The sequence below is a fragment of the Oryctolagus cuniculus genome, chromosome 7, assembly GCF_964237555.1.
Source record: "Oryctolagus cuniculus chromosome 7, mOryCun1.1, whole genome shotgun sequence".
NCBI lineage: Eukaryota > Metazoa > Chordata > Mammalia > Lagomorpha > Leporidae > Oryctolagus > Oryctolagus cuniculus.
Window position 1 is genome coordinate 54951286 of NC_091438.1, and position 16013 is coordinate 54967298.

Consider the following 16013-nt stretch of genomic DNA (forward strand, 5'->3'; position numbering starts at 1 on the left):
TAACTTTCATCACCTTTGCAATGGTGTTAGCGTGGCTTTAAGTCCTTAGTTGGAGCATCTCAGTGGTGAAGGGTAAGTTCCTGGGATCTGTTATCAGCTCCCTGTTTGGGGATTAGGGCGATGTTTTCATGTGGGATATAAACATATCCGGGTAATTCTCCTGAGCTTCACTTGTTGAAATGTGACAGTTGTCCTATCACTTAATTATGGCTTGGCTCCCGGAAAGCTTTGCTGGCACCTCTCTGACAGCTGCCTGCTCCCCTCACCCCGCTCACACACAACTCAGTCCCGTCCCAAATCCGTCCCTTAGCCAAGGAAGCAGAGCTAACAACAAATGAAACACTCCCTCTCGAAAAACGAAATCGTCTTTCAGTGGCTTGGTTGTTAGACACAGAGAAGTCAAGACATCAGAGGCTGAAGTTTTCCTGTCTTGGCCCGGTGGGGCTTACAACTACTTACCCTAGCCTGGCTCCTGGCCGCTCCTCCCAATCTGACAGCTTTCCTTGCAGTCAGTTTGTCCTGCTTGATCTCAAGAGCACTCTTCTAGGAAGCTTTTCCCTCTCCAATGTTGCCGAAACAGAGTCCATTAGAGTACAGCAATAGAGAACTAGAATTAGAATAAAAAGTGAGAGGGAGTGAAGGAGGGAGAGAGACAGTGAGCTTAATGCAATACTTACAACTTAAAAAGGAGAATACAGGGGCCAGCACTGTGGCATAGTGGGTAAAGCCCCTGCCTGCAGTGCTGGCATCCCATATGGGTGCTGGTTTGAGTCCCAGCTGGTCCACTTCCGATGCAGCTCTCTGGCCTGGGAAGCAGTAGAAGATGGCGCAAGTCCTTGGGTCCCTGCACCCACATGGGAGACCCGGAAGAAGCTCCTGGCTCTTGGCTTTGGATCAGCCTAACTCTGGCCATTGCTGTCATTTGGGGAGTGAGCAAGAGGATAGAAGATCTCTCTCTCTCTCTCTCTCTCTCTCTCTCCCTGCCTCTCTGTAACTCTGCCTTTCAAATAAATAATTTTTTTGAAAAAAAGAAACATACAAAAATCCCAGCCATCAGTTTCAGTTTATGTTATAATCCTTATTCTGTTGCCATAGTGTAATGAAGCATAGGGTGTTTCTCTCCATGAAAAGTAAAAAAAAAAAAAAGTCTGTACCAGTAGGGTGCTAATAAATGGGTAAAAATTAGCTCTCAAAGGAAAGAAAAAGTGTTGATTTGTAGCGTTTGCTGATTTCCTTGGTATAAATAGTCCCATCATCATTAACTTCAAGATACCCATGTGCAACAAGTATGCAAAGACTTGGGGAAAGATCATACCATCAACTTTCCCAGCCTGGACTAGTCTAGTTTAGTCCAGCAACAGGGATGGACAAAGCCAGGAAAAAAGGTTTCTCGAAGAGCAAGCACGTCTTGAGTTTGAGTCTAGTATTCTCTGAGTGGGATAGAGAGATGGGGGAAGAGGGTACACGGTAAGGACTTCTGGTCAAGGATGGCCAGCTTTGACTGCATTCTAAGTGCGCATGTGTGCAGTATGTATGCACATACTTGTGTGTGTGGCATGTGTAGCGGGTAGGGGGTGGACCAGAGAAAAGAATCCCTTCAAACAGCCCAGCTGTGACTCAAGCCATGAACCTTAGTCACCTACATGGTTCCCAGATGTCGATCTGACATCTAGAGCCTTCCTTTAAGTCTATGAGTTCCAAACCAACTGAACTTGGTTCAGAAAAGAGTTGTTTCAAATAATCTTTCGGTTACAATAGCCAGTGTAGTGGTCAGTGAAACAGTCTTTATTCTAGGAGCCAACATCAATACGCTATTATTATGGAGAGCAGCCACTCAACAGAGCACAACCAGGCCAAGGAAGAGGGACTTCAGACTGAGAGGCCCTTAAAGGTCAAGCTGTGATTTGGCCTGTATAGGAAAGAGTTTAAAGGGTAAGAGTGATGCACTGATTTGCGTCAAAATAAAAGCTCTGTGTAACAAGAACTGTTTCCGAATGGTCTAATTACCCTCTGTCTCCATCACAGTAGCTGCCCTCCAAGGGCTGCTTCCTTTATTGCATCAAAAGCAATTCAAGAAGTTTATTCTCCCTGAGCACTGGGAATTCCCCCCCCCCCCAAATAAAATCAGCACAGATTGATTGTCATCCTGACAGAGGATAACGGGTTGATCCTCACTCCCAGTTCACCCTCCTGGGGCTCTGAATGTCTACCTGTTGCCTGCTCTCGCTGCCTTTTTTGGAAAATCAGAGGGTTGTCTCTAGAGATGTCCCATCAGTACCTTCCGCTCTTGCTTCTTGAACTACAGAGCAAGCTCTGGGGCGTATGGATTCTCAGTCACTATTTCTTTGGCTTCTTTCCCTTTCATGAACATTTTATTCTTTAGTTTCAGTAAATTGATTTAAATATTTTAAATCTAACTTAACTATATTTAAAAATAATTTAACTACAACTAATTATAAAAATACTATAAACATTACTATACGTGTGGAACTGTTTCTCAACATGGACACCTACTTAATGCCTTTGGATAACTGAGACCTTAACACTGAAGATGAAAAAGTCAGGGAAATACCAGAAGCACAAACTGAGTGTCTTCTTTAAGATCGCTTTTTAGAAAGAGAGTTTGTTTTCTTAACTATGGGAAAATGCCTATTTTCCTGAATAGGAAACTTTAACAGTCTTTTTACAGTAAATAGTAAAAATAGTTTCCTAGTGGGAATATGTTAACGATATTGAAATAAGAACCCATTGGTAGCATTAAATAGCCACTAACATACGTGGATAATTAGGACAGAAAAGTTCTAATGAAAGACAGAAATACGGGCTTGGAAATAGACTGCTATCTAAATCATCATTTTGCTGTCTGGTCCTCTGAGCAGCATGGCTCCTTCCATGTTGCTTAAACAATGTCATACCAGGACAAACGTGAGGTTCAAGTCCACAGCATCCTGCTGCTGCTGTTACAGAGTGATTTTTAAGGGTTCTTCCTTTTCATTTACTAAGTAGCTCCTCAGAAAAGATCTGAGGGGCAAAGATGGCTGTTATGAGACATTGTTTCTCTAGCATAGAGAAGGATATGTTGTAAAGAAAAACATGTCAAAACAATTATGTTGAGTACACAAATTCCTTGGCTTTACAAGATTGGTCCCAAGGAAACTCTGAGTGAATGAAGGTAGCCCCTCCCAGATCTCAAGGCTCTGGGGGCTGGTCTGTTTGTGAGATCAACCTTATCATCTGTCCCCATCACCCAATGCCCTTCCCCAACACACATGCAGAGGAATGAAGTAGAGAACGTAGTCATTCCCTGGTGAACTGGCACTCTTCCCATGCTAAGTGGTGGCCTAGCACTCGTCTTGTTCACTCTGAATTGCCCTTGAAGAATGCAAGGACCAGGTCTTGAGGGAGTTTTCCTTTGGGACACAACATCCAAAGAGAGGGGACAGCATGGCGCAAGGAACTAAGTGGAGTGTCCAAAAGTTAAACTCTTCCCAGCTGGGTGAGCTGGGGGCACTGTTTAAATTGTGTGAATCGGTTTCCTCATCACAAAATGGAAACTAATAATATTTCTTTTCCAAGGCAGGTTGAAGGATCAAGTGAAACAGGGTTGTAAGGCGCCTGGCAGAGCAGACCATCATCAACGGAGATTCTCTTTAGATGTCAAAGCGGTGCTGATCCCTCTCAAGAATGGAGTTTGTCCCTCTCCCCTGCCAGTTCCCTTTCTTCTCCCACTCAAGGGGAGAAGGGAGTGGCTACCACGGCCTCCCTTCCCATCACCACAGGCAGCACAAGTACAATGTGGAGTTTGAGGCTGGTGAAGAGGAGCCTCCTAGGTATGGGGCCCAGCCAGAGCAAGTTCCAGAGAACTCTGGGGAGCCAGATAGTCTGAGGCCAGAGGTCACTCTGTGAGGTCAGCATTACTTTCAATGGGCATGAGCTCAGCTCTGTAAAGAAGGGCCCATGCCCAGAGAGGACAGACAGCCCCACCTCTTCCAATAAGAGGCCGAAACATCCTGTAACATTCCGGCACTTGGCTCTGATGCAGAGCTCTTGAGCTGTCCAAAACTATCTTCACTACACACAGTGCACATCGCCGTCTGTCCGTCTGTCTGCCCACAAGTGTTTGTTTTCAGTATCTTTGCGTATTGGCTCTGAGTTCAGGCTGAGTGTTGTGTCTGGCTGGAGGAGGTGTTTTAATATCCTCGCTTGATTGGAACTATCTTAATGTTGGTGAGTTCTGTTGTTTTGAATAGGATAAAGTATTGCCCCAGGTTTCTGCACAACCACGGTGGAGAATAGTTCAATTTTAAGCTTATGTTATCTCCTTGAGGAAATACTGACCAAAATAACCACATCTGGAGTGTTCCTCTACAGGTCCCTGGAGCTCTGACCAACTCTTGGATAAACCATGCATGTCAAAAAATACTTGATCACTCATCTGGCCTACAATCTTGGAAGCTGAAATTGATAGAGCATCCTGTAACCACCCCTCACCTTCCTTTATACGTGCCAGGAATCCGGCATGTCAGATGGGTGAAACCAGCGAAGATATAAAAGCAATTTTCATTAAAGTTTCTATGATTTATATTCAGTCCGCAAAAGATGTGTTCACCCACCCAGATGAAGTGAGGCTGAATTTATTCGTTCATTCACAAACATTTTATTGTACCTCGTTTGTGCCAGATACTTTGTAAGCACTAGGGATACAACATGTGCATGACCTAATCCCTGCCTGAAGGACTCAGTCTGTTGGAAGAGACGGTGTTTAGGATCCAAATTGAGGGGAGTGGTCAGTTGTAAATCAGGGAAGGCTCACGGTCCAGACTTCAAATCAAGGTCTTCCCTGATTTCCAAGTGCTATGGTTTGGATGTGGTTTGCCTTCAAGGGTTCATGTGCTGGCAGCTTGGTCCCCAGGGCAGTGATGCTGGAAGATGGTGCGGAGTTTCACGGAGTGGAGCCTGACCAGAGGTCCTTAGGTCACTGCGGTAACTTCCCTTCAGAGGGATGAAGGCCCATAGCTTCCTCAAGAGCCAGTTGTCATAGAGTGAGCCTGACTGCTTAGTCTCTCTGTCTTCCTGTCATCCACCTTGAGGCCGTCACAGGAGCCAAGTTGAGGATGATACCATGCCTCTCAATCTCCAGAACTGTGAGCGAAACAAACCTTTTTTCTTTACAAAGTTGCCCTTCCCTAGGTATTTCACTACAGTAATCAAAAATGGGCTAATACACCACCCCTCACAGAATCGACTGCTCCCTTCATGAACTCATCATGATTCTAGTAGCCAATAAGAATAAATCACACTGGGATAACTTTCCTGGCTCAAATTATCCAGGCCGACTTTAAGAATGACCCTAAAGTCATGAGATAATTGAACAGGCACTGATTTTATGGCATATGTTCATCTCTTAAGTCAGCAAAAGAAACTCTGCTTTGAAATTTGACAACCTCAGCAGATCTAGCCAATTCTATTAAAGGCCCATGTGTTCAACTCTATAAATGGGGGGAAAGTCTCTAAAATGTGCCCATTATAATATACAGCCTATCTCTTCTCTGCAGTGAACGTTAAGAAGCTGACTTTCAAAAAGCTTTGAGTTTAAGATGAACTGTGATATCAAGGGCAAGGAGGAGTGGAAGACGGGGGATTGGTATCAAGCCATTGACAAGTTGTAAAATTTCAGTAACACTTTATATTTTTCTTTAAATGTTTCTCACACATCCACCTCCAAGTGATGATACCTGTATTTCCACTGGTGAATTCTCATTTGTTTGTCATAAAGTTTAATTCTAACACACAGTTATCCCTATAGATGTCTTTTACACCTCATAATGAATAAATGTATCAGATTCTTGAGAGACTGCTGATACTAGGGATGAAAGAGGGGTGCTATACAGTAAATACTATGGGATTCCTGGGTTTGTTACTTGCAGTTTGCAAAAGCCCAGCCCTGGTTATAGCTTAGAGAACACAAAAATTCACATGGAGAAATGGTTAACAAGATCTATGATTTTAAAATGCCACAAGACGAGCAAGTTTGATAGTTTTGATAACCCAGAATAAGACACCCCACCCTTATTCCCCTGCCTCAGCTTGTAGTCGCATAAGTTTCTGGTCCAGAACCAATCTCTTGCACTAGGCACCCAATGACATGGCTGGATGTCATCTGCCGCTGTGACATTCCGAGCAAACAGCTACAGTTAAAGGCCATCAAAAAGGACTTTCCAAGTCATATTTCATCTTTTTCTATTTTTTTAAACTTTTCATTGCAACTCTATATTCCTTGTTCTCAGATCTTATTGTGCAAAGCTCCTCATTTCTCAGTCCCCACCCACAAACCAGTGTAGACCTGCCAGGAAGAGAGTGAGTCAGTGTCTCAAGGCCCCAGTACAGTCACAAAAGAACCTACCACTCCTACCTGCACCTTCTACATTCATTCAGAAGTATGGATTGAACACTCTCTGTGTAGCATGGGGGACCTACCTACCTCACGATAAGGATCAGAAAAGTAGTAGTCACAGTAGTAATCTTGTCCTGCTTATTATTGTCCTAGAGAGACAGGTGATAAATACATGAAAGATTATGTCACAGTAGGATATGGTGAAGGACTACCTATCCAAAAAGAACTATAACAGGTCAAGGAGAAGAAAGACATAGGCAAGAATGGTTATGCTCCATGAGAGCAGGGTCAAGTTCATTGTTGTGTCTCAACTATTTAACAAATTGTGGATACTCAACAAATATTTGTTGATAAATGAATGGAAGGAGAGGTGAATGGATAAATGATTGATCAAGGATTATTATAAAATGCTTCATGAAAGAGGTTTTTAAAAGTTGACTAGACTGGGTACAAAGGATTTCTGTGTGGGTTCCCATAAAAAAATAGCATAGTCGATGTAGCTTATAAACAAAAGAAAGTTATTGTTCACAGTTTTGAAGGCTGAGCAGTCCAAGACGAAGGCACCATCATATTTGGTATTTGGTGAGGGTGCACTAGGAGCCAGCTAGCTCTCTGGGGTGTGCATGATGGTATAAGGGACCATTGTAAGGACTCCATGCTTATGACCTAATTACCTTGTGAACGTCCCACTTGGCCATAATATTTCCACACATGGATTTGGAGGGGGAGGGGAACAAAAATATTCATACCATGGCATAGGAGAAGAGGGAGGGAAAATCAATACGTTCCTCTCCTGATGCATCTCGGGACATTCATCAGGATTGGGATATCTCAAAAATATAGCAAGCTTTCTACTACCTGTGGCCAGTCCTGAGCAAGGAGCAGTGCCACAGCCTCAGCTTTGGTGGTGGAGTTTATCATGAGCGAGCAGTCAAAATAACACTAGGATGATAGAATCCAAAGAGGGGCGAGAAAAAAAAGTAGAAAGGAAGCTTCTTAGTCTAAACACAATCTCAATGCCTTTGGACTCAAAACTCTTCCACCATGACTCCCTGCACCCATGATAGCACTACAGGAACCACAGTGAGCTTTAATCAAAGCCACTACCTATTGCACTGCAATCACTAATCCACTCATTTCTTCTTCACACTGAACTGTGAGCAAATGGAGGACAGGGACTATGTATTCCCCTTTATAGCTCCATTCTCTATAGCAGTGCCTAGTACATGGTACATAGCACTTGCTGAACAAAATAAGAGAATGAATGAATGAATGCCATCAAGGTAGTCTAGAGGAGATCTGATTTCACCCAGTTCCCTAGATGCCAAATGTTGCCTCCCATGATGAACATTTCTTGATCTTAGTCCCTGTAGTTCAAGTACATGGACCCCCTCCCACCTCCCTTCTGCCATGAGTGCTTTTCCCTGCTGCCCTTTGACTATACATACTGGGACCCACGGTAGCGTGTCTTGTTTAACATTGGTAGAGTGGAATCCTGGGTGATAAACATCTTTGAAATTTTTTTATTTATTTATCTAATTAAAAGTCACAATTTACTTGAAAGTGTGATAGAGAAAGGGATAGAGAGAGAGACATCATCCATCCACTCCTATTTCACTCCCAAAATGGCTGCATCAGCCAGGGTTGAGCCAGGCCAAAACCAGGAGCCAGGTACTCCCTCCAGGTCTCTCATATGGGTAGTAGCAAACCAAGTATTGTTGTCTCCCAGGTGCGCTAGCAGGAAACTGGATGGGCCATAACCCCAGACACTGCAATATGTGATGTGGGCATCCGGGCTGCGGCTTAAACTGCTGCTCCATAATACCCACTCTGCCATCATGAAAATTCAACTTTTGTCAGTCCAACCACGTGTTCTGACTGCTAATGCTTTTAGAATTTGATAAAACATTTTTATAAGACTTTGGCTCCTAAATATATGCCATCTATTTCATTTGGCCCAATAAAAACACTTTTTTTTTTCCCAACAGCCAAGAGAGAACTGTCAGATTTAATTAAAGATGACAATCTCTGTTCTATACTTTGTGAACAATTTAAGGAATTTTTCAAGGATAATTTTTGTGTACAAGGGTTTTACCTTACATTCTGATTTTCCTGTGTTTCTTAGAATTTCCATCATGTGGTTCACAATGTATCTCCAAAAGACAAGGATTTCTTTTTAATCATAGTCACAATACCATAATTCCCAAACCCAACAATAATTCCTTAATATTCTCAAATATCCTTGCATGTCTTACATATTTTTATTTTTAGATTTTTTTTCTGAGCTTGAGGTTTGAATTTGGATCCAAATAAAGTTTCTATCTTGCAATTGGTTCATATATTTCTTAAATTTATTTTAATCTAAAGGTTACTTCTCCACTGTGTTGTTAAAAAATTGCGCCTTTTTTTTTTTTTTTAACAGAACAACATTGTTCGACTTATAGTTTCCTACAGCCTGGATTTTTCTATTTCATCTTTGTAGTATTCTTTCACAAGTTACTTTATTTCATGTGTATCCTTTAATTAGTAGTTATATCTAGAAGCTTAAATAGATTTAGATTTGATTTTGTTTCTCAAAACTGCTGTATCAGGGGGCCGGCACTGTGGCGTAGTGGGTAAAGCCACTGTCTGCAGTGCCAGCATCCCATATGGGCGCCGGTTTGAGTCCCAGGTGTTCCACTTTAGATCCAGCTCTCTACTGTGGCCTGGAAAAGCAGATGGTCCAAGTCTTTGGGCCCCTGCACCTGCGTGGGGGACCCGGAAGAAGTTCCTGGCTCCTGGCTTTGGATCAATGCAGCTCTGGCAGTTGCGATCTATTAGGAGTGAACCAGCATATGGAAGACCTCTCTCACTCTCTCTCGCTCTCTCTCGCTCTCTGCCTCTCCTCTCTGTGTAACTCTGACTTTCAAATAAATAAAGGAATCTTTATTTTAAAAAAAATATAAAAAAGCCCCTGCTGTATTAGAGGTGTCTATATTTCTATTAGGCGGCAGAAAATGTCTGATTGTCTCCTTTGGAGATGCTAGCAGCCATTGATGAATGTTGTCTAGATCCATTATTTAATTAGGTTTTGCAAGTTGGTGAAATTATAATTTCATTTCTTCTTCTTTCCTATTACTGGGATACTTTCAAAAGGCAACCTTTCCCTTATCAATCATGTATTTAACCTGAGCAACAGCTTATCATTATGCTCTTAAAACTGTGTATATGAAACACATGAAATTTGTTCCCTTTATATAAATAAAAATTAAAAAGAATAACTTTTGATTGTTTTCTTTTACAAATAATAAGTTTTCTCTAATATCCTTGAGAGCGGATCAATGAAAAAAACCAAACTATCACTACACAGTCAAGGATTATGTAGCCAAGGATTTAAACATTTAAACATGAATTTAAACATTCATTCCATTGCAGTTACTATCTTTACAGATGCTCAGATTGTTCCCTCTTTACCCAAACACTGATCATTCTTGTGCTTGTCAGATAGTAGCTATGGATGACTTGAAGGATTGAAATGAAGAATGGGAAGGAAGCAAATCTCTTTAGCTGTATCAATTTGCAGAAGGTCAAATTCCTATAATAAACCATATGTTTTATATCACTCAAGTGATATTACATCTCTGATCTGACATTAAATGATAGATGTAAACATGTGCTGGAAATAGGAACTGCTGTAACAAAACCTAATATATTGGGTTTCTCCAGAGCACAGAGCTAGCAGGATATATAAATATAAATGTAGATGTCTGTGGGGGGATTGATGCTGGGATTTGGATGACATGGTTATGGAGGCCAAGAAATCCATGATATGCCATCTGCAGCTGGGAGAACCAGGAAGGCTGGTGGAGTGATTCAGGCTGAATCTGAGGGCCTGGGGACCGGGGAAGACAATGGTGTCCTTCTCAGTCTAAGGACACAAGAGGGGTGGGAGAGACACTGGTCAAAATCGCAGAATCTGATGTCCCCCCATCCCTGAAGTTGAAACTCTCACATCTAAGGTCAGGAAACAATGTACTTCCAAGCTCCAGAGGAGATAGTGAGGTTTCCTTCCTACCTAGTTGCTCTATCCAGACCCTCAACACATTGGGTGATGCCCACCCACGCTGGTGAGCTGGACTCTTCTTTACTCAGTCCATAGATTTCAATGGTAGTCTCTTCCAGAAACATGCTCTTAGATGCACCCAAAACCAACCTGGTCCAGTTGACATCTAATTCTACCCCTTTTTAGGTTGGCACCTATGTACACCTCATTAACCCATGCTCAGTTTTCAGAGAAGACAATAAGGTGACAATTCTACTTGATGTGATACAACTGTGCTTTATACAACCCGAAGCACACTAATCCTTTTTCTAGAAGAGGAAGGGAAGTCTTTACATGATGTTTATTGTTCTCTTGATATCCTGTAACTTAAATACTGTGATATAAAATTAACACTTCTAAAAACTGGTATAAAGTCAATACATCTTATTTTATATGATAAAGGATAAAGAAAGGAATTAGGACAAACATAGTTGCTAATATATATATATATACATATATATGTGTATATATATATATGAACACCAATATATTAGTGATAAATTAAGAGGAAATAGTCATGAAAACTATTATTCTCATTTCTATGACTGGCCATGGATTGTAGCTGGTTTTCATATTTAACATTCCTTTACTATTCATTCCATATTCCTTTGCCCTTAGCAGGCCCTTCAAGTAGAAGTGATTCTTTATTTAGGGAGGTGACACCATCCTTCCTTCCTGAAGGGCTTGGGCCATTTGTAGTTCAGCCTGGTTTAGGCTGCAGTTTTCCATTGCTCTGAATCCTAGGGCGTGATAACACTGAGCAATGGCACAAGGGGTCTGCTGCAACCCGGGCATACTCTTCCTTACCTCCACTGTGAATAGTAGCCCAATTCCGCTCGGTAGTCCAGATCAGTCAGCTAAGCTGATACTGTAACTTTCTTTTTGATCTGTTAACTCAGAGGCACAGAGAATCCAACATGACCACCTAGCAGTCTTCACCTCCAATTCAATGGAATCATGATTGTGTTTCCTGATGGAAGCATTCTTCCCGCTGGAATTAAGATCTCTAGGCCAGAAAAGCATAAGGTTACAGGAACAGGAAGCAAAATTTCTACTAGAGGGTCAATAGGGTAACAGTGAGTGGTGCTACTCACATTTCCATCTGTTGATTCATGGACCTGTTGATCCTGGCTATCAGAGAGATAGTGCCATTTATTGGGTGTTGATTCAGAGCATAGATATCCCACAGCCCTGCAGAGTAGGACCGTGTGACTGGCATCGTAACTGAGTCTTCAGAAGTCCATTCTATCGTTCTGTGAAGCCAACTGTTTCAGAATGGCGAACATGGCTAGGTCAGTGAATTCCACAAGCATGAGCCATTGGTGCACTTATTTGGTTGTGAAGTGAGTCCTTTGGTGAGAAGCAATGATGTGTAGGATAACATGATGATGGAAAGGCATTCTGTAGATCCACAGATAGAAATTTGAGCAGAGGCACTACATGTGGGGCGTGCAAGATCATATCCAGGGTATCTATTCAAGTAAGGACAAAACATCGCTCCTTCTATGATGGAAGCAGTCCAGTGTAATCAACTTGCCACCAGGTAGCTGGCTGTTGTGATTGTAACTAGCATTTATGCATGCTTTTTCTTTTTTTTTAAGATATATTGATTTATTTATTTGAAAGGCAGAGTTACAAAGAGGCACAAGCAGAGAGAGAAAGAGAGAGAAAGAGAGAGAGAGGTCTTCCATCTTTTGGTTCACTCCACAGATGTCCATAACAACCAGAGCTGCACCAGTCCAAAGCCAGGAGCCTCCTCGGGGTCTCCCATGTGGGAGCAGGGGCCAAAGGACTTGGGTCATCCTCCATTGCTTTCCCAGGCCATAGCAGAGAGTTGGATTGGAAGTGGAGCAACTGGGACTTGAACCGGCACCCATATGGGATGCCAGCACTGTAGGCAGCAGCTTTACCCTCTATGCCACAGCGCCAGCCCCAGCTTATTTGTTGTCTTCTACAATCCATTCTCTTTTCCTTTTTTTCTTCAGCAAGCACATCACCTGGGCATGATCATTTACCTAGTGGGCTAACCCTAGGGAATAACGCTACATTGGAGTCCAGTGTCGATTTCTACTGCTGTTAGATCGGGCACTGAGCAGTGACTGTAAACAGGCAGACTTTGGTAAGTGGAAGCCGGCACTGCCTTGATGGCCACTTTGTTCGTGAGTCTACTGAGTGATGACAAGGCTGGTTGGGGGGGAAGACTGATAGGTATCCACAGAATGAATCATCCTATGCACTTGATTATTAAAATTCTTCTCTGATGAGGTCACCTTTGGTGAGAATTTACATACGACATAAATATATTCACATTTGATGCTCAACTAGAGAAGTCCATCTACATCTCTCTCCCCCCAAATTCCTTGTTACTGATTTTCCAGTAATGTTCCTCCAAGTCCCTGACTACCCAGCCGAAACGCTGGCTACTGCCCACGAATCAGCATATAATTACATCTGGTCATTTACCCTTTCAAGGAACGCGCACAAGAACATGCACCGCCCAGTGTTCTACCCACTGGGAAGATTTCCCGCCACCGCCGTCCTTTGGAGATGTCCCAGGAAGGCTCCAGCACTGGAGCTGTCCGCTTTCAGGTGCTGCCTGCACATCACTCAGCATTTCTGTAAACCGGGCTGGAGTCTTGTCTTCATCAGCTGATTATACTCCCATGAGGCCACAGGTACAGGCTGGGAGAAAGAAGACAGTGTAGCGGGAATGGGGACCGTAGACATTTAGGTTACTTCTTTGGGTAACTTCCTTATCCTTCAGTCTGATCTCATGTATGTCACTTCTATTTGGTAATGGAACGTCACTGTGTATGCCCATCTCATGGCCTGGTGGGTCAGATAACACTCAGTCTATGACTGGCAGTTCAGGTCTTATGGTAACTTTGTGACTTATGGTCATTCAGTTTCTCCTAAGGCCCAGTAGCAGGCCAAGAGGAGCCTTTCAAAAGCAGAATAGGTATCTGCATATTATGGCAGGGACTTATTCCAAAACACTAAAGGCCTACTCTGCAATTCATCCATGGGAGTCTGCCAAAGGCTCCAAATAGCATCTCTCTCTGCCACTGACACCTCAAACACTATTGAATCAGATCACGTGACCCAAGTGGCAGAACAGTCGTCACAGCAGCCTGGACCTGTGGCAATCTTCTCTTGTTCTGGGCACCACTGAAAACTAGCAACTATTTAGGTCGCTAATACATGGGTGAGGGTAACATAGCCATAAAGGAACATTTTCCCTCCAAAATCCAAAGTGGTCCACTAGGTTGCCCGTTTCTTGGTGTGGAAGGGGTCAGACATAACAAGTCACCCTCAGAGGGATATCTTGGCGTGCCCCACACTGTTGGACCCCTAGAAGTTTCACTGAAGTAGAAGACTTCTAGGTCTCCCCCTTAGTCTGTCCAGGGCACCACAGCAAAACACCATAAAGGGAGTGGCTCATAGACAACAAAAGCAATAGATTCTCAGTTCTGGAGAGGGGAAAGGCCAAGATCAAGGCAGCAGCATATCTGGCGTCTGGTGAGGGCCCCTTCCTCATAGACAACACCATCTTGCTGTGTTCTCACATGGCGGAAGAGGTGAATGGGCCATTTGGATCCACTTTATATGGGCACTTAACCCCATCATGAGGCCTCCACATTCGTGACCGAATCATCTCCCCAAAGACCTCACCATCACCTTGAAGGTTATAGTTTCAACCCACGAATCTTGGTGGTGCACAGACATTCAGATCATGGCACTAAACTCTGTGACATTAGTTTGAGGACAAGAAGTCAGGCAGGTGTCTGATGACCTTGAGGAGGCCATGGTGACAGCCTAAAGAAAAATGACAAAGATGTCAAAAACTGAGCAAAACGAGGTCTATTGTAATAGTGGAAATTTTGGTAACATGTCCTCTGTGGAAATGAGAGAGATAGGAAGTGGACATAACGAACGTGATGATTTAGCTTTAAGTTATTTCTGATAGAATATTAAGAAATCTACCTGGGTTCTCCGAGCTGTCTATCATTAGGGCACAGAGAGAGATGATCAAAAGAAGAAATCATTAAGTTTTCAAGTAGCATTTGGAGAAAATGTAAAGGTTGCAGCACCATTTTTTTTTCCAGCCAGCAAAACTGCCTTAAAGTTAAAAACGGCACCAAGGCAGAGACCGGGGAAACATGGTCTCGGAGTGAAGACTGAGTCCAGGTCTGAATACAAACTTTGTGAGGACTGCAAGAAGACTTCACGTGCAGCCTGACTGAGGCCCTTGCTGACGAGCCGTGGCCCTTTACAGGACCTCGGATGTAGACTGCTCAGATCCTCCCTGTTGAGCGAGAGGATTTCTAAGAATCATAAAGACACACCATCCCTCAGCTGCCCCAAGGGGAGCTCAAGGAAGAGAAAAGCTCATTTCAGTAGGGCGTGAAGGTATTGCGTTTGCGTGATAGAGTTGATCATTAACTGACACACAAGAAACCCACTAATTTTTTTAAAGATTATTTATTTATTTATTTGAAAGGCAGTGTTACAGAGAGGCAGAGCAAAGAAAGAGAGAGAGGTCTTCCATCTGCTTGTCCGTTCCCCAGATGGCCACCGTGGCAGGAGCTGGGCCGATCCAAAGCCAGGAGCTTCCTCCAGGTCTCCCATGCGGGTTCAGGAGCCCAAGGACTTGGACCATCTTCTACTGCTTTCCCAGGCCACAGCAGAGAGCTGGATCAGAAGTGGAGCAGCCGGGACTTGAACCGGTGCCCATACGGGATGCTGGCGCTTCAGGTGGCAGCTTTACCTACTCCAACACAATGCTGGCCCCTGAAACCCATTAAATTTTTAAGGAAATCAAACCAAATTGGACTGAAAAGTAAAGCAAAGATAGTATAAAATGCAAGTCTTCAGACTCTGTAACTTGTATGAAGAAGCCTCAGTGTGGGGAGACTACTTACCTACAAACACCGATATTCCTCACGAAAAAGTAAATTAAGATGAGCGTAGAGGACAGCCCCCAGGGAGCAGGCCTGGGCTTCGCTCAAGCACTGGCAGCAGGCTCCAGGTAAATTTCAGTTACTGCACACCAGGGACTCTTCCTGTCTCCCCGCTTTGGAACAGTGGTATCTACTTCAGCTGTCTTATGCCTATCACAACATTGGAGCAAGATAACTTGTCCCTTTAGTTCCTAAGTTTTTGAACTGTGTGTACACATGATGTGATACTGGACCATGCGCCTGAGCACGCTCTGTGGTGAGATGCAACCTTACAAAGTGAGTATGCCGCTGGTAGGACGGTTGTGAGAGGGAGAACTCTGGCTATTTGTTTTTTTTCCCAAGATGGCTACAATAACACCTGCCATTCCACGTGCTCCTCCTCTGTGTAATCGTGTCACTTTCTCCCGAGGTGGGGGTCTAATTTCCTTCTCCTTATATCTGGGCTAAATAAGAAAGGTGGTGGAGGTGACCCTGCATGACTTTTGAGGCTCAAAGTAAGCTCTACAACTTCAGCCTTGGTCTTGTCTTTGAAAACACTTGCTGCCGATGCTTCCTGAAGGCAGAGTCCCTCTTGGAA